We start from the raw sequence: 19170 nt of genomic DNA, 5'->3' as shown, positions 1-19170 counted from the left end.
CCCAGTACCTGCACTGGCCACACAGCCCCACAGCATGATGAAACCACGTCCAGATTTTACTGTAGGTAGCAAGCGTTTTTCCTTGGAATGCTGTGTTCTTTTTCAGCCATGCATACTGTCCCTTGTTATGTCCAAATAACTCAGTTTTAATTTCATCAGTCCACAGCACTTTATTCCAAAATTAAGCTGGCTTGTCCAAATGTGTTTTGAACAATCTTTGTTTTTAGGTCATTTGAGAGTTGTTTAGAGGCTCCCATGTTGCCACTCATTAGAATAGATGCAAAGAGGGAAACATTAGCAAATGGCCACTTTAAATATCCTTTCTCATGATTGGATTCACCTGTGTAAGGAGGTCAACCAAACCAACCAGGAGCTTACCAAACCAATTTTGTGTTCCAATAATTAATACTAAATGCATTCAAATCAATAAAATGACAAATTTATGCACCCACCTTGTTCAAATAATTATTGCACACTTTCTGTAAATACTTCATTTCACTTCTCTAATATCAGTGTGTTCTTCTGCTATATGATATATTTAACTGAAATTTCTGATCCAGACAACCAATGATTTAGAAAAAGGAAAATCATGAAAATGATCAGGGGTGCCCAAACATTTGCATACAACTGTAGTCCAGATCAGGAGTGAAATTTAACTCTCTTTCAGTTTGTCCCACCAGAGGAGGCTAATGCTTTTGATGGGCATGCCATCTGTCAAATCACACATTAAGACTGAGTTTATATTAATTTTCCACACCTCTGGCCACTCAGATCAAGTCAGGTTGTTTCTCTTATCATGTCCACCACAGCCTATAATTATGAGTTTTACCCAGCTAAACAAGCACAATCCCTTCACCCCCCTGCCGTGTTCACCCCCTCTCCCCTTACTTTAGTGTTTGACCATTAATCACAACCAAGTTTTTTTTTTATTTAACACTGTTTAGCTGTGAACAATCTCTCAGACTAGTAGTTAACATGAATAACTGCAGTGAAAATACAAATAGGGACTGAAATTCTAAAATGAACACGTAATGGAAAAAAGAAATGGAAATCAGAGACCAAACTCCTCAACATGAAGTTGTGTTTGTGTGTGTGCTTGTTTGCATGTGAATTCATGCACATGAGTGGCATTTGACACTTGTTTGACTCATAGTTTGAGCGATATAGTCCTACTAGAATCAACAGACCCATGTAGGCTTGGAGGTCTACCAGGTCTAATTCTCTCTAGGTGTCGCCAAACACATGCCTCCACTCCAGGTTGTCATCTCCAGTGTAATTCCTTCAATGGATTGTAGTAAAAAGAGTTGGAAGCTGGACTTGATGTCATCCACATGAGATGTTGCATACCATGTAGGCCCCGATGTCATCTTTTTGACATTTTCCAATCTTGCTCTACCTCGTCTGTTCTGGGGGGATGAAGACCAGAGCAAGTCTCCATTCTTGGACTGGAATGTCTCCTCAGGTGCCTTTTCCTCTCCATCTGTTGACTGGTCAGTCTCCTCAAAGTCTGGATCAAAATCGATGTTATGTTCCACTTACGAGACATCTTCCTCGATCTCTGGTTCAACTTTCTGTGACAGAAAACTGCCTGGTCAGTTGCCTACAACATCAAGCTATATTTTGGTGGTCTGTGTGACAATATGATACATTGTTTCATCAGGAAGGTGGTTCATGTGGAAGGATCAGCACATAAGCACAGGAAAGAGATGTGTACCCACAATAGATATTGTTCAGTCTGAAATGTGTGGTTCGTGTGTGTGTATTGGGGTGGTGTGTATGGGGGTGTTTTCTCATCTGATGGATGAAAAAATCAAGATACCCATTAATTTCCCATGGTGGTCACTTTAGACCAGGAACACCACAGGTGAAAGAAAGTTGACTATACTGTACTACTCAAAATTCAATAAAAGCAGTGATCATCAGTTTTATATTTTCAAGTACAGCATATCATGAGGCCTTGAACCAGTCAGATGTAAAACACAATATGCATGAGTGTTTTAAATTGCAAATCAGTCAGATTTGACCTGAACAAGACAGGAAGGTTAATAAAGTGAGATTCTGGGGAAACTGTTAGTTGGGGTTGTTCGGGTCATGTCCATATTCCCATAGTCTCTCCCCCATTCAGTCACATGTTGCACCCCCTAGCTTAAGGGAGTTCATGAACCTTTCCAGTGTTCCCTCCTGCTATCATGATTTAAAGGAGGTTTTTAGTAAGGCTAAAGCTTCCAGCCTTCCTTCTCAATGACCCTATGGTTGCTCAATTGAGTTACTCCCCAGCACCACTCCACCCAAAGTAAGGCTATACTCTCAATCATATCCAGAATTCAATGCTATGAAAGAGTACCATGACAACATTCTGATATCAGGCCATATCCACCCATAGTGCTCAGCTGCAGCAGCAGGTTTTGTCTTTAGAGAAAAGAAAGAATCAAAAATTGTTCTAACAACTTCAGGAGGCATAACTGTTTACCAAGTTGGACCTCAGAAATGCTTATCACCGAGTTGGAATGAGAGAAGGCAATGAATGGAAGACTGCTTTTAACACTCATACAAGACATCGTGCATACCTGGCAATGCCCTTTGGTCTTACTCATTTTAGTTTTACGAATGCCCCGACTATTTTCCAAGTGACTTCCTGAATATATTTGTTTTTGTCTATCTTGACAATATTATTATATTTTCACCTGATGAAATGACTCACATTCACCACGTCTGGCATTTCCTCAAGAGGCCTTAGTCAGGGAGCTGACAAAAAACCTGATGGTTACTCTGTCAGAGCTCCAGCATTCCTCTCCACCAATCAGGCCTGTATGGTTAGAACGGCCAGACAGAAGCCACTCCTTAGTAAAAGGCACATGGCAGCACACCTGGAATTTGACAAAGGCACCTAAAGTACTCTAAGACCATGAGAAACAACATTCTCTGGTCCTGATGAGACCAAAATTGAACTATTGGTGTGAATGTCAGATGTCATATTTGGAGGAAATGGTAAATGGACCGCATTTATATAGCGCTTGTCATCTGCATCAGACACTCAAAGTGCTTTACAAATAATGCCTCACATTCACCCCGATGTGAGGGTGCTGCCATACAAAGTACTCACTACACATCGGGAGCAACTAGGGAATTAAGGACCTTGCCCAAGGGCCCTTTGTGATTTTCTGGTCAGGCTGGGTTTTGAACCAAGGATCCTCTTGTCTCAAGCCATCACTTTAACAACTAGACCATCACCTCCCCATAAAAGGAAACCAGGCATCATCCCTACAGTGAAGCATGGTGGTGGCAGCATCATGTTGTGGGGATGTTTATCAGTGGTAGGAACTGGGAGACTAGTAAGGATTGAGTAAAAGATGAATGCAGCAATGTACAGAGACATCATGGATGAAAACCTGCTCTAGAGTGCTCTTGACCTCAGACTGGAACGATGGTTCAGCTTTCAACAGGACAGTGACCCTGAGCACACAGTCAAGATATCATGGAATGGTTTCAGGGACAACTCTGTGAATGTCCTTGAGTTACCCAACCAGAGCCCAGACCTGAATCTGGTTGAACATCATTGAAAAAGATTGTTACCTCTGCCAAGGAGGTTATGTTTTCGGTCGTGTTTGTTTGTTTGTCTGTCTGTCTGTTTGTCAGCAGGATTGTTGTGTGGGCCGCTGAAGAGGAGGTACTACTGGCCCACCACCACAAGATGGCGCCCTGCTTGAAGTGCGGGCTTCAAGCACGAGAGGGCGTCGGAGCGACCAGGAGTGACAGCTGTCACTCATCATCTGTACCAGCTGTCACTCATCCACTACTCATCACCACCAGCATAAAGACCGGACTGCAACTCCACCTCCCCGCCGAGAAATCAAATACCAATCAGGTAATTTTCTCTGCTGACTCGAACGTCGAATAATAATCTGAACTTCTTTTGCAGCCGTTTTCCTGGTGTTTACCTTATCTGTGGGATTGGCGTTTGGTGTGACAGCGACGGCTTCGCCTCACACCCCAGACCAGATAAGTGGTTAATACAGGAGCTGCACGAGTGTGTGATTGGAGGTGGAGGTGCTCCCTCCTTACTGCATACAGACTGTGGGATTACTGAGTGTGCGTCCTCACACTCATCTGGACTGTCTTTGTTCTCTGCCAGCAGTACCGGGTCTGACTGCTGAAGACAGCGGCCACCTGGGGCGCAGGGCTTGGCAGCTCCGGTGTTCTTCAGCTCCGTTGGTGGTGGAAGCTGTGTGGATCCGGCCTCTCTCTCGCCAGGCGTCTTCTATCGTCGAGCCTGCCCACACGTCACCTGGTGTATGATTGACAGTCACTATATTGTTATTGTCTGTACATCGTTGTGCGATTCACAACATTAAATTGTTACTTTTTGGCTTATCCATTGTCCGTTCATTAACGCCCCCTGTTGTGGGTCCGTGTCACGTCACTTTCACAACAAGGATAACTCAAAAAGTTCTGAACGGATTTTGATGACATTTTGTGGAGTGGTTGGAAATGACAAGAGGAACAAGTGATTACATTTTAGTGGTGATCTGGATCACGATCCGGATCCAGGAATTTTTTAAAGGATTCTTCACCATTGGGGGATGGGGGAATTTTGACATTCTAGTTTCTAACTCCAAAAACAAAGCAGAAAGGCTTGAAAAAAATTACAGTGTAACATAGTCAATTGTTCTATCAAACAACAAAGTTGGTGATGATCGGATCCGGATTCCGGATCTGGTGATCCACAATATGCAAAAATTTTGGGAAAAATGGAAAATGTGTCAGTGTGAGGTGACAAATGAAGCTAGAGATGCACAACTAACACCAAACTGTAGCTGAATCTGTACTGATTCAGTAAGGTGTCATCAGATTTGATGTAGCTTCAAATGTTATGGAGCTTGATCCAGAAGAAAACCGCCATTACCGAAAAATCGTTTTTATACAATAACTTTTGAACTAATAAAGACATAAAAGTGATTCCAAGTTCTAGTGGTATGTTTCATGGTCAAGGATGGCAAATATAAAGGAAAGAAAAGTGTATGTATCATAGTTTTGGTTGTAACACTGAATTGTTGAATAGATCACTGTGCCAAGGAGGGAATCTCTTTATGCAATATCAATATCAGTGCTCAGATGACAGTAGCTTCTGGGAAAGGTGCAACTGCAATAAACTGTGATGCCAAGCGCTAAGGATACATGCTATCCAGTCACAGCAGATGAAACTTTTTTTTACTACTGAGCAAACATCATTGTTAGACGTTTTAGGTTCAATGATTCCACGGCGTGTAGCTGTTATGGCGTCAGTGACCCATGGCCTTGGTGGAGGTTTGCACTCTCCTGAGTGCTTCTAGTTCACGATGCTACCATCCAGCTTGAGACATACTGCAAAAAGGAATGAGCAAAACTAACGAGATGAAAGGCTGTAATTGCTCCCAAAGACACATCAACAATGTATTGAGCAAAGGGTGTGAAAACATCTGTACATGTGATTTCTTATTCTCTTGGGACATTGTGTAAAATGTAAATAAAACAGAATACAATGATATGCAAATCCTCGTCAACCTATATTCAATTGAATACACAACAAAGACAAGATATTTAATGTTCAAACTGATAAACTTTATTGTTATTGTGCAAATATTTGCTCATTTTGAAATGGATGCCTGCAACATGTTTCAACAAAGCTGGGACAGTGGTATGTTTACCACTGTGTTACATCACCTTCCTTCTAACAACACTCAATAAGCATTTGGCAACTGAGGACACGTAACTGGGTATAAAAGGAGCATCCCCAGAAGTCTCAGCCTTTCACAAGCAAAGGCAGGGTGAGGATCACCACTTTGTGAACATACACTCAACAAAAATATAAATGCAACACTTTTGGTTTTGCTCCCATTTTGTATGAGATGAACTCAAAGATCTAAAACTTTTCCACATACACAATATCACCATTTCCCTCAAATATTGTTCACAAACCAGTCTAAATCTGTGATAGTGAGCACTTCTCCTTTGCTGAATAATCCATCCCACCTCACAGGTGTGCCATATCAAGATGCTGATTAGACACCATGATTAGTGCACAGGTGTGCCTTAGACTGCCCACAATAAAAGGCCACTCTGAAAGGTGCAGTTTTATCACACAGCACAATGCCACAGATGTCGCAAGATTTGAGGGAGCGTTGCAATTGGCATGCTGACAGCAGGAATGTCAACCAGAGCTGTTGCTCGTGTATTGAATGTTCATTTCTCTACCATAAGCTCTCTCCAAAGGTGTTTCAGAGAATTTGGCAGTACATCCAACCAGCCTCACAACCGCAGACCACGTGTAACCACACCAGCCCAGGACCTCCACATCCAGCATGTTCACCTCCAAGATCGTCTGAGACCAGCCACTCGGACAGCTGCTGAAACAATCGGTTTGCATAACCAAAGAATTTCTGCACAAACTGTCAGAAACCGTCTCAAGGAAGCTCATCTGCATGCTTGTCGTCCTCATTGGGGCCTCGACCTGACTCCAGTTCGTCGTCGTAACCGACTTGAGTGGGCAAATGCTCACATTCGCTGGTGTTTGGCACGTTGGAGAGGTGTTCTCTTCACGGATGAATCCCGGTTCACACTGTCCAGGGCAGATGGCAGACAGCGTGTGTGGCGTTGTGTGGGTGAGCGGTTTTCTGATGTCAATGTTGTGGATCGAGTGGCCCATGGTAGCGGTGGGGTCATGGTATGGCAGGCGTCTGTTATGGACGGAGAACACAGGTGCATTTTATTGATGGCATTTTGAATGCACAGAGATACTGTGACGAGATCCTGAGGCCCATTGTTGTGCCATACATCCAAGAACATCACCTCATGTTGCAGCAAGATAATGCACGGCCCCATGTTGCAAGGATCTGTACACAATTCTTGGAAGCTGAAAATGTCCCAGTTCTTGCATGGCCGGCATACTCACCGGACATGTCACCCCATTGAGCATGTTTGGGATGCTCTGGACCGGCGTATACGACAGCGTTGTACCAGTTCCTGCCAAATCCAGCAACTTCGCACAGCCATTGAAGAGGAGTGGACCAACATTCCACAGGCCACAATTGACAACCTGATCAACTCTATGCGAAGGAGATGTGTTGCACTGCATGAGGCAAATGGTGGTCACACCAGATACTGACTGGTATCCCCCCTCCAATAAAACTGCACCTTTCAGAGTGGCCTTTTATTGTGGGCAGTCTAAGGCACACCTGTGCACTAATCATGGTGTCTAATCAGCATCTTGATATGGCACACCTGTGAGGTGGGATGGATTATCTCAGCAAAGGAGAAGTGCTCACTATCACAGATTTAGACTGGTTTGTGAACAATATTTGAGGGAAATGGTGATACTGTGTATGTGGAAAAAGTTTTAGATCTTTGAGTTCATCTCATACAAAATGGGAGCAAAACCAAAAGTGTTGCGTTTATATTTTTGTTGAGTGTATGTGTTATGTATGTGTTACATATGTTGTGAACACAACACGTATATATATATATATAATATATATATATATATATATATATATATATATATATATATATATATATATATATATATATATATATATATGAGGTCTGTTAGAAAAGTATCATACCTTTTATTTTTTTCAAAAACTATATGGATTTGATTCATATGTTTTTACGTCACCCAGCTTGAACCTTCGTGCGCATGCGTGAGTTTTTCCACGCCTGTCGGTTGCGTTATTCACCTGTTGGCAGGCTTGAGTGAGCACTGCATCACCCCCTCTCATCGTTGTTTCATTGCGAGGAAATGGCGGAATGATTTGAGCTTTTTTCCATCAGAATTTTTTCAGACAGGCAGCTCGAAACCATTCTAAAAATTTATCTGGCTTTCGGTGAAATTTTACGGGCTTCACAGAGAATAAGGAGTGTTACTACAGCTTTAAGGACGGCCCACCAATGGCGCACGCGCAGATTTCACTTTTAACAAGAGATTTTGTCATGGAAAGCCGTGCGGAGGCTTCGCGCGTCACAACCGATTCGCTGATGAAGCAAGACAAGGAACACCTCCGTTTCGGAGTGTTAGAGGACAAGTTGGGACAAGCCCAGCTCTCCACAATTTCTCTTATACTCACTTGACTGGTAAGCACTGAAAGCCGAGAGCGGCTGCCCTGCCGACGTGCGAATCCGTCCGCAGTCTTTCATTACAAAATCTCCTTTAACAGTGGAATGTCCGGATAAACTGCTGATCCCGACCTCTTCTGAAACTTCTCTGTTCTCTCACGACGTCCTGGGTCAACAGAGGCTTAAATTTGTAAGTTTTCAGCTCGAAACAGGCTGACGACGGCGGCTCGGAGCACGACGCGCCCTCCGGCTCCGTGGGTTGTCCTTAAAGCGACAGTAACACTCCATAATCTCTCATCAGCCCTTAAAATTTTCACCGAAAACCAGCTGAATTTCTCAAATGGTGTCCACTCGAATGTGCCTTACAGTTTCTGAAAAATTTTGATCAAGCAAAGCAGCAGTCTCTGAGCCATTCCTAAACAATGAAAAAATAGACGGGAGGGGTGGACCAGTCCTCACTCAAAGCCTGTCCACAGGCGAATGATGCAACCGACAGGCCGTGTGAAAAAACTCACGCATGACCACGAGGGTTCAAGCTTGTCTGATGTAATCGCACGTGATTCAAATCCATATAGTTTTTGAAAAAAATAAAAAGGTCGGTTTCTTTTCTAATAGACCACATATATATATAGTGCATCCGGAAAGTATTCACAGTAATGTCACTCTTTCCACATTTGTTACATTACAGCCTTATTCCACAATGGAGTAAATTATTTTTCCCCACACCTCTACTCACAGCACCCATGACCACATGAAAAAAGCTGTTTTGAAATTTTTTCAAATTAATAATAATATTAAAAAAATAACAAATCACATGTACATAAGTATTCACATCCTTTGCTCAATACATTTTTCATGCACATTTGACAGCAATAACAGCAATAATCTTTTTGAATATGATGCCACAAGCTTGGCACACCTATCCTGTTCTTTTCAGCACCTCTCAAGTTCCATCAGGTTGGATGGAGAGCATCACAGCATAGCTGTTTTCAGGTCTTTCCAGAGATGTTAATTCGGTTTGCGGCTTGGGCTCTTGCTCGGCCACTCAAGGACATAACACAGAAGTGTCCTGAAGCTACACCTTTGATATTTTGGCTATGTGCTTAGGGTTACCAGTAGAAGCATCTCAAAGATGATCAGTGGAAACAGGATGCACCTGAAGCTGAATTGTAAACTTCACTGCAAAGGTTGTGAAAATAAATAAATATTTTCACATTGTCATTATGGGGGTATTGTGTGTAGAATTTTGAGCAAAACAATGAATTTCATCCATTTTGGAATAAGGCTGCAACAAATGTAGAAACAAGTGACTCACTCTGAATACTTTCTGGTGCACTGTATACTATATATATATATATATATATATATATATATAATATATATATATATATATATATATACAAGGTCTATTAGAAAGTATCCGACCTTATTATTTTTTCAAAAACCATATGGATTTGAATCACGTGTGATTACATCAGACATGCTTGAACCCTCGTGGCGCATCGAAGAGGTTTTTTCACGCCTGTCGGTTACGTCATTCACCTGTGGGCAGTCTTTGAGTGAGGAGTCGTCCACCTGCTCGTCGATTTTTTTTCATTGTTTAGGAATGGCTCAGAGACTGTTGCTTTGCTTTGATAAAAAATTTTTCAAAAACTGTAAGGCACAACTGAGGTGGACACCATTCAATAAATTCAGCTGGTTTTCAGTAAAAATTTTAACGGCTGATGAGAGATTTGGTCTGGTAGTGTCGCTTTAAGGACGGTCCACGGCGCCTGACGGCGATCTGCGCTTCGAGGGCGGCAGCGTCTCGCCGTTTCAGTTGAAAACTTCCACATTTCAGGCTCTGTTGACGTAGTAAGTCGTCAGAGAACAGAGAACTTTCAGAAGCAAGTCGGCATGAGGATTTATTCGGACATTCCATGTTAACGGTCATTTTGTAATGAAAGAACGTGCGGGCAGAGTCGCCATGTCGGGCTGGACCCGACCCGCAGGGGGTCGCGGCAGGAAAACACCTCCGTTGGAAATCTTAACGGGCAAGTTGGAACATGCCCAGCTGTTAAACAATTTCTCAGTTACTCACTTGTTGAAAGCCATTAAAAGCCGCCTGAATTCTACAAAATGGTTTTCAACACGGAGGTGTTTTTCCTGTCGCGGCGCACACAGATTTGCCGAGTCGTCACGGAAACGACTCGGCGAATTTGCGCGTACGTCTTTCATTAAAAAAATGTCCTTAAACAGTGGAATGTCCGCATAAATTCCTCATGCCGGCCTCTTCTGAATCTTCTCTGTTCTCTCACGATGTCCTGGGTGAATTAAGCCTTAAATTAGGAGGTTTTAAGCTCGAAACAGGCCGACGACAGCGCCTGGAAGCGCTGCAGGACGTCCCGCTCCGTGGGAAGTCCTTACACCGACAGAAACACCCCATAATCTCTCATCAGCCGTTAAACTTTTCACAGAAAACCATCTTAATTTCTCGAATAGTGTCCACTCGGATATCCTCACAGGTCAGAAAAAATTTTGATAAAGCAACGCCCGCCATCTCGAGCAGCGTGTGAAACAAAGGAATTCAGCCGAGAGGGCGGGACCACATCTCACTCAAGGCCTGCCCACAGGGAAATGACGTCACCGACACGCGTGAAAAAACTCACGCATGCGCACGAGGGTTCAAGCATGATTGGTGTAATCGCATGTCATTCAAATCCATATAGTTAAAAAAAAAATAAAAGGGTCGGTTTATTATCTAAGAGACCTCGTATATATATATATATATATATACTTATATATATATATATATATATATATATATAATATATATATTTTTTTTTTTTTTATTTTTTTTTTTTATTGTGGGTTTGCAATGTGTCAGCATTTGAGAATGCTGGCAAAAGTTCATGGTAATCATTGTTAGGGCTTGGTCGGACTGCTAGGAACAAAAACCCGGCACCAAACTTTAATTTCAAACATTGAGAGCTAGGGAGCACCACCTTCAGGCAATATCACACATGATTGCACGAACAAGCACAGTTGGCACTCGAGCATAAACAAAAAGGGCACAGCGACCAAACTCAGTAAATATCACAAACATCTAAACACATTATACACAGCTCAGTGTGCACACAGTGAACAAGTCCACCACGGTTAGAAAGTATCATAAAAAGAAGAAATAAGGCCAGATGCTGCAAAGAGCCAGCAGGCTCCAGGAGCAATGAACTGCAACGAGCCCTAGAGGGGCAAGAGCTCTTTCCTGATGGAATACTCATGTAATATTTAAAGTCCAGCCCAATATTATTGGCATGCCTGAATTTTAACAGCAGAGTATGTTTAGAAGGTCTAATTAACCCAATTTTATAACATCAAAATGTTAAATTCATGAAGTTATTACAAAATAAGAACCAAACATTTTCATAAAATGCAAACATAAGCTTCTTCTTCACACCCTTAGATTAATTTGCAGTGTATTACTTTTACAGCCAGTTTTCTGCATACAAGTCAGATGATAACTACAAGAACACTTCCAAGTCACTGAAATGTCTTGGACTTCATTACATGAGTTATCAAGAAATACGAAGACTATGGTACTGTATGGTAAATCTGTCTGGGTGTGACATTCTGAAAAAAATGAGTGATCTTGCAAGAATGAGACTAGTGAGAGAAGCCACCAAGATACCTACAGCCCTGAGGGAAAGCTCAGCTTCTTGGGCTGTGATTGGAGAACAGGGCAAAGTGCAACATTTGTCTATTGTATCACCACTTATGCACTTCCATAGTTGAGTCATTTATGTATAGAGGTGCTGTTTTCACAAACCATGATGATTCAGAGGGCAAAGTATGTCTGGAATAATCCATAAATACAATGAGCAGCCTAGCTATTGTGCATTTTGCATACTGTATCTGGTGCAAAATGCTGTTGCTCATAAACACACACAGTCATGCAAGCAGATTGCTGCCAACAAATCAGATGCTTTCTGTTTCACTGCAGCAGTCAGCGGACATAATAATAATGATATACAGTGTTTTCCTGAGTGCATCTATAGACTAAGACTTCTGTGCTGCAGATTTGAGACAAACTGGGCACACATGTACTTTGACATATGGGAGTACATAAGCTATTAGCACTTACTAGTAGTCATAGCAGTAGTAGTAAAGGGGAGACACTTTGTGCTGCAGAATTGAGCCAATTTGGCACAACATACTTTGACATACAGGAAGTGATATAAGGTACTGACACTTGTAGAAAGTCTGAATAAACATTGGTGTCATACTTTTCTACGTTGGTGTCATACTTTCTATTCTCCTCTTTTTCCTTTGAAATTTGACCTCTTCATATTTGCAGTGGTGGGCACAGTTCCGCTAATCCACCAACTGCTAATTAGCTAAGCTAACTGTTTTGTTTAGCGGATTTGTCTTTTCAGCTAACTTCAAAACCATCAGTGGACCAATTCCCTTTTGCTAAATTTTGTTCCGGTAATTTAGTCACGCTAATTAGTTCTGCTAATGTTTCATAGTTAGTAAGGGTGAAAAATATTTTGTAAACCCTAAAAACTCTAACACGTTGGTTTCTGTCTGCTACGTATTTTGCAGCTAAGGCCTGGTTCACACGGCAGGATAATTATGGCCGATATCTCTACCCGATCTCCCCTTCTGACAATCTTAAGGACGCCCCGACAATCGTGATGACGCTAAAGATAATCTTATCAGATATTCCTGCCATGTGTGGTGTGTTAAGAGCACTCTGATCTGCTTGGAAGGACGTTAGGAGCGCTTCCGATCGCAAATTGGGGATATTCAACATGATGGATTTTTTTGGCCCGATATTGCAGCGTGTGTTATGTCCTCCGACCACAAACGAGCACGCAGTCTGCTGAATGTTACATGCAGCCAATCAGAAAGTGAGGTGACGGATGTACGGAATCAAAACAGCTGTTCTGACTTACCAGAATGTCCGGTGGTTGCGCTGTCTCCACTCCTTTAAAGAACACCTTTTGTTTTTCTTTTTATATCATTTTCCCCCTCTGTTTTAAATTGTCCACAAAGTATCTCCATTTGTTTACTATGAAGTCACGTTTAATCTCCAGAGTTTTTGCAAGATTTCCTCTCTGAGCTGTGAATGTTCCTGTATGAAATCTGTTCGTGTGTGGTGTGGTTGTCCTTACCATGTGGCTGAACACCACACACTGTAAGACCAAACCTGTTAGATCCATGATTTTTTATCTTCACATGTGTGGTTTCTCAGGTTTTGGAAACCTAAAGATAATTTTAAAATCCTGCCGTGTGAACCAGGCTTAAGAGAAGCTGAGCTCAACTCTACCACAGCAGAAGGGACCTGGCTGGCAGGATGCTACAAAACCCCCCAAAGTCATGTCCATTCACACATACAGTGGTCCAGCCGTGAGGCAGATGTACTGAAAAGGAAAGCATGTTTGACTTATGGTTTTGATTTATACATCAAATTAATCCGGATAGAATAACTTTATTAATGTCAACTCTGACATTTTTATGAAGTGAAAATATAACACATATCTTTGATTTTAAAATAATGCACTAATTCTGAATGTTTAGAACATTACACCCACAGATGCCAAAATGCATTGGGCCTCATGTATCAAAGTTGCGCACTTATGGCATAAATTTACGGTGTAAATTTGAAGTACACCAAAGTTGCCGTGACATCTCTCCCTCAGCCCCAACCAGTCCCAGCAGAAGACTGCCCCTCCCTGAGCCTGGTTCTGCTGGAGGTTTCTTCCTGTTAAAAGGTAGTTTTTCCTTCCCACTGTCGCCAAGTGCTTGCTCACAGGGGGTCGTTTTGACCGTTGGGGTTTTTATGTAATTATTGTATGGCCTTGCCTTACAATATAAAGCGCCTTGGGGCAACTGTTTGTTGTGATTTGGCGCTATATAAATAAAATTGATGATGATGATGATGACATGTATCAAGCAGTGCGCACCTGCCCATTTCCAGCATACGCCTGACGTGACCTTGATGAATGTGGCGGGTGAAAACAATCGTAATTATAATAAACACCCCATAAATATTCAGACTCTGCTTCAGACACACCCTTATTTTACGACATGGAAGCCAGGAAGACGGCAAAGAAAAAGAACTCCACCAATCACGATGCATGCCAATAGAGCATCAAAAGCGGCCATCGTATTAACTGTTTTGTAGTATAATCAAAAAAGTGTTACAGTGGTCCCTCGTTTATCATGGGAGTTACGTTCTAAAAATAGTCCGCAAAAAATGAAGTCCGCGACGTAGTCAGCGTTATTTTTTACAATTATTATAGACGTTTTAAAGCTGTAAAAACCCTGTAAAACCACTTTATACACTTTTCTCAATCAGGCATGAACATTTTCTCACTTTTCTCTTGTGTGTAAACATTCTCAAAGTTCAAACCTTAGTAGAAAAAAGACCAACCTGTTTTCAGGCCAAAACATTTGTTTGAGAAATAAAATAGAACATTTTCCTATAAATAATTATGATGGCTTTTAGAAATAACAAATTTAATTTTAACGATCAACGTACGAGGTTGGACACATAAGAAATTATTAATAGTGACTGACCAGTATTTCACAGATCGCGCCTCTGCGTCCTGGCGCCGCACCTTTTTCCACTCACACCTGGCTGCAGGTGTCTGTTTACAAGTGACAAACACAGTTATGAGTAGTTGTTAGCGCTCTTTTTCTTCTGGGCAAGAAGATTCTTATAAACAGACACGTAGAACACAGAACACTGTAAAAAAAAGCATGCAAAATTGGACTAAAGAAATCCGCGAAACGGCAAGGCCGCGAAAGGTGAACCGCGTTATAGCGAGGGACCACTGTATTCTCTTTTCACATGTCAATAATTCTTGACGTGGATATTTGCTCGCTCAATTAATAAGACACGCCTAATTTTTCAGATTTCTTTATTCTTAAGATGTATTTCTTTATTTATTTTACTGTAACAAACGCATGGAGACAACACAACCTGATTGTGGCACGGGTGAAGGAAATGACAACACTACAGTTGTAATTATCAATTTCATTGTCTAAAACGATCACACCACATAAAGTTAAGCTCAGCGCTGCTCTGGCTCCAGGCTCTAGAGAAAAAGGCGAGCAGGACTTTCTTTGCGGTCAGCACTGTGGCCACAGATCGTGCTCGATAGACCAGCAACCCTGCAAAAGCGGGATTTGTATTGATTATTATGTAGTATAATCAGGAAAGTGTTATTTATGTAACATATGCATTGATTTGTATAATGGCAATGTTTATCATGTTGATCAGTTTCATTTTTATGTGGATTCCAGCGCTGGTTCATTTTGGTGTATAATTTACACCACCTCTTGACCTCGTGTATATTTTCAGCGCAGCGTACGCCAACGACCACATTGATAAATGCCAAGTAGCGCAGCCGTTTTGGCGTACACCCCATACACGCTCAAATATCACCGTACGCAACGTTGATACATGAGGCCCGTTATGCGTAAAATGAGCCTCCCCTCACCACTAATTGGTTGATGTAAAAACCAACACACAAGTGACTGTAACGTGTTGGTTTTTACAAATAAATGTGTATTTGTAAAATATGTTTTTTTTTCATTTGTAAAAAAAGGCATTTGCTAAACTGAAAATTCTGTTTGTTAAGTTGTGATTCAACTCTACAACCGTGTAATATAACCAGGCATCATTCACACTGCCATTAAGTATTTGGCAATGTTCTATGCATTTTGACACATCCAGTTCCGTGTTTGTCATCCAGACGTTTGGACATCAGGCAGTCTTCAGCGCTTTTTATGGCCGTCTGACAGCAGTCTGTGTCATCTATCTGTTATCTACATACGCTTTGGATGCCATCGTGCAGGTGTGGACGAGGTAATCTGGATGTGTTCTGACACTGCTAACCATGCCCCTTTTCCTCCCGACTGCATCAGATTATAGCAATATTTGCCATTTTTCTGCATGGTTCCTGCACATTCTTGCTATGTGTGATGGCTTTAAGGTCAAAGCAGTGGCAGTTGCAATTAAAAAAAAAATGCACTATGATTTTTATTGTGAAGAGTAATGTTATTGTGCACTAAAGTAGCTTTGAAAAGCTAATGCCAGTTTTTTTTTTTTTCTTTTTCCAAAAACAGACAGCATAACCATCAAACAATGAAGAAAGTTTTCTGGTATGTCTGAGTATTTATATGAGCACAGTGCTGACTGAAAACCTGTGAGGGTGTTCAATTTACTTAAAATTTAAGATTGTTATAGTTGTATGATTACATTTATTAGTGCAGTAATATCAGATGCCGTACGCATCACCTTGTTACAACTGGCTCTCATCCTCTGGAAACACATGTCGAGACCAGAGAGTTAGTAAGAATGTATGGTGTCAGATCGGTGCCAAAATGAGTCTCGGGCGTATTATATTCTTTCACAGGCATAGATATTAACTGACATCTCTGTGTGAGCAAGGGAAAAGGTGCTGCGAGTGAGGAGGAATATGTGACCAGTGCTTCCCCCGCCCTCTCTAAGTTGATTTCTGCTTGCGCGTGGTGGATTTCTGCACTCTTGCTTGAAACTTGGGGAGGGTTTTGGCACTATGGGGGAGGGAACCAGGGTCGGTACTAGCACTCGTAATATATGCCCGAGACTCATTTTGGCACCAACCTGACTCCATAAGAATGCTCTCCAGTGCTGCTAAATAAAAGTGCATCAAACTTTGACTAGATATGCAAGGATTATACTGTTGTTGGAGATCATTTAAACACCACACATACAGGAACTGTGGCTTTGGTGCAACCAAACTCAGTTTTTTTGTGTTGATTGTTGGTGAAGTCATTGGAGGCATACACTCTTGTTCTCACCTCACTCCCCATATGCGATTCAACCAAATGCTGCCAAACTGATAAGGTGGAGCTTATTGAACCCATGAGCTTCTCACGACAGCGACATTAAATATTCTACAAAGGTGAGTCAGTCAGCTGACCTATGTTAGGGCCCCTTCACACATAACATGGAAGACGCAGAAACAGGAAGAAAATCCGCAAAACAAAAACGAAATGGGGAACCACAAAACATTCCCGTGCTGTCGGGAGGAACGCACGTTATGTTTGTATTATTAGTGTAGGCCGCCAGCCAATACCCGACCCCATGCACCCCCCCCATGTCAGAGTGAAACTACTTTTTTCTGAAGCCTTAGCATGTCCACTAGCTGAATATGACTGGTAACAGTGTATAAACTGGGATGCACTATGCCATTTTACATTTTAGATGATACCGTCAACCACATCAAAGTTTCTGACGCGATTCGTAGAAATGTGTTTTGCATCGTATATATACTTCTGATTGGGATAAAATCATAATCTTGGTGTCTATACCTATGTTTTTCAGGACCAGAAATCCACTGGCAAACTTTATGATGAGCTATCTCTCACCAATTCTGAGATAAGTCAGCTGACACTCATCAAACATGTATTTTCGCATGGTTCTAGTTACTCCCATTGTCATTCACACCTTTCCTCATACCAAAATTTGTCAAAAGTATTCTTTTGACACATCATAGTCTTCAATATCATGTACTAAAATTATATTTCAGGTATATTTAACCTCCAGAAACACAACAGTTTGATAAGAGAAAGTTTTTTTGTATTTTTTCCGTTCCGCTGCAGAGACCCATAAGCATGATAAGGTTACTTAAGATATGTGTTTTATTATTTTGTTCAAAATTTGTTGAAAGTATTCTTTTGACATCATCATCTTTAGTGTCATATACTGAAATAATGTTTTATCTGTTCAAGGTGTGCACCAGCTCAAGATTCACATTTTGACAAGCAGAATTTTTTTCTGTATTTCTTTTTCCACCACAGACATGCATGAGGTTAGTTAAGATAAAGATAAGTTTTTTTATTGTTATTATTTTGTTCATTTCCAATACCTTAAATTTTAGTTAGTCCAAATTTGACATCAGTCATATTCTTTCGAGGACACGTGATATGCTAAGAGCCTGAAGTATGTCTGACGGTAACATACATCAATCCACTAGGGGACAACCCTCCAAGAACCCAAGACGGGATAATACTCGACTGTCAACAAGACAGCCACCAGAATGCATTGTCCATGTGCCTGGATTGAAATTGGCGCCATTAAACTCTTCAAGTCTTCTACATTTTATGTCCTGCAGTTTGGTCAGTGTGTTCTCACCATCTTCAGTGGAAGAGAAGAGTATAGACACCAAGATTATGATTTTTATCCCAATCAGAAGCGGAGATATGATGCAAACACAATTCTACGAATCGCGCTGGAAATTTTGACGCGGTTAACGGTACCATCTAAAATGTGTTGAAATGGTATAGTGCATCCCACTGTTACCAGTCATATTCAGATAGTGGACATGCTCAGGTGTCAGAAAAAAGTAGTTTCACTCTGGCACTACAGAAATTGGAAGAAGGCAACACGGTCAACTCTGAGTGATAGGTGGATAGAGCAACAGCTGTGTGCACATTTGACCTGGAAAGACATTCTCCAGCATGCTTGTCCACACACACGTCAAAAAAACACAAGATGCATTGCATCAGCGCAAACCCTATGAGATTTGAATGCACCCCCCAGATCTCACACTTTGCAGCTTTTTCCTTTTTCCCCAAGGTGAAAGGACACCTGAATGGACTCCGTTACACCAGTGATGCAGAGGTGCAAGCAGCTTTGAATCTCTGCTGCCGAGAGGAGACAGCTTCACCGATGGGATGCAAAAACATGGCGTGTGTGGAAAGGGAAGGTGACTACGTGGAAATGTGATGATACTGCCTGACAGAGAACATTCCAATCTATAAGCAGATATGCAATTTATGTGAGTTTCTTCCTTATATTGAATTATTGCACAGGAGGCAGAACTTTTCAGTCGACCATTGTAATTTACAGTGGAAAGCAAAAATCACAAAGTCATTTAGTGATCACGGAAAGGTATTCAGATGTTGCCTATTGTTGATGCAATGTGATCAGAATTGGTGGTCTATTTACGTAATTTGGTATTGAGTCAATACCAATCGGCCCTTTCCCATGCTCAAAAACTCACCAAACTTTGCAAAGTCGTCCAGCTGGATCCGAAATTAGTTATT

This window comes from Thalassophryne amazonica, chromosome 11 (assembly GCF_902500255.1).
Source record: "Thalassophryne amazonica chromosome 11, fThaAma1.1, whole genome shotgun sequence".
In the NCBI taxonomy this organism is placed as follows: Eukaryota; Metazoa; Chordata; class Actinopteri; order Batrachoidiformes; family Batrachoididae; genus Thalassophryne; species Thalassophryne amazonica.
Note: the sequence above shows the minus strand (reverse complement) of the source record.